The sequence below is a fragment of the Monopterus albus genome, unplaced genomic scaffold, assembly GCF_001952655.1.
Source record: "Monopterus albus unplaced genomic scaffold, M_albus_1.0 scaffold7.1, whole genome shotgun sequence".
Taxonomy (NCBI): domain Eukaryota; kingdom Metazoa; phylum Chordata; class Actinopteri; order Synbranchiformes; family Synbranchidae; genus Monopterus; species Monopterus albus.
In genome coordinates, this window is record NW_018127887.1 from 3,749,828 (window position 1) to 3,751,444 (window position 1,617).

Genomic DNA, 1,617 nt, shown 5'->3' on the forward strand with positions numbered 1-1,617 from the left:
CCCCCCCCCCCCCCCCCCCCACTTTATCCGCACGGCAGCATGCGAATCTCAATCCACTCCAAATAAAGCTTGGACTGCAAGGCAAGTCATTATCACAGCCAGCAAGGGTTTCTGCTACTTACGTTTGTGAGCAGTAAAGTGCTTATTTGGCATTGTTTCGATTTTGAAAACTCTCACTATGTGGAGGAGTCATGTCCCGTGTGTGCGTGTGACTGCACAGCCTTTGCTGCTGAGTTTGAGGTTCATATTATGGACCTGTGATTCCTACTACTTATGGTAGAGGGCTGATCAATATCTGCCCTAATGAGGCATTTAGGTAGTGTATTTCGTAAGTGCAGGCTTGTAGAATTGGCTCTGTGAGGCATATAAATCATTTTGGATCATTTTTTCAGTATTTTGGGTAAATGCAGATAAATCGTCATGAACATACTCAAAATGCAGGGTAGAAAATCAGGCATCTTGGCTGGTAAACACACTAGCTGAAAAATTATCAGACTGTATAGGACTTTAAAAAGTCCTAAAAGTTCAAATGGTCAAAGAAAAGTTTTTGGTTAATACAAATCACCTCATAAACTGTGATAAGCATGACACCTGTGATAAATGCATGTCACTGTCACAACAGATTGTCAAACATCTGTGCCACTCCTCCGTGATCAATGCAAAGTGTATATGGAAGAATAATTACTGTGAATAGGAGTTTTATGCTTTAAACTATCACACCTTTGTATTCCTACTGTATGTCTCTGGTTGGTCACCCTGTTTTGAAGACGGGCACTCTGACATCACAGAAAGATTTTGCATGCAGAAATCAGCTAGTAGCATTACACTTTCAGAAAATACATTTATTTATTCTGTTCACCTGCACTGCAAGTGTTTGTGAAAGGATATTTGGAATAAACACATTAACATTTGTAAGCTCAGGAGTCTCTAAGTGTCCTCGGTGCACAGTGCACTTCAGCAGACAAGTTACTCACTCTGCAGGTCTTCAGACAGACTGAGTGGCCTTAGGGATGTTTTAATGCTGACTTGAGCTATCACTCAGAATAAGTGTATCTTAAGTTGCACCTGTTGCACAAACTGCTCGAAAACACCAGACATGACAGACAGTAAACACAGGCTGCGCTGACTTTTCATCCCTGGCAAACAAACAACTTTTACCCAGCAACATGTTTTACTTTGAAGTCGTTCCACTTAGGCCTTTTGGTAGTCGCTATTAATACAAACCACCCCTCATTCTGAGCTGACTCATATTCCTATGAAGCCTCACTGAAATTCATGATTATTTTGATCCCAGTGCACCTCAGTGGCACAAGCAACGCAACCCAGTTGACCCCATACTGCATAGAGACAAGGGTAATGAGATTAGCTGTCCATGAGTGCGACCGTTGTTTGTGACGTATCCTCTCCAGATTGTGCTTGAACAGCTTTCAGGCTCTAAACTGTCATGTGACAAATCACCGCTGTTAAAGAGAGTGAGGATTAGTGGTCAGGGTAACTGGGTTCACAGAGTGGTGAGCTCAGGGCAAGAGTTAGGCACCAGCAAACAATGAATGTAATGACTGAGGAATTTATATATTATCAGGTATTTCTGACTGCTTCCTATCTCTTAATGATAGT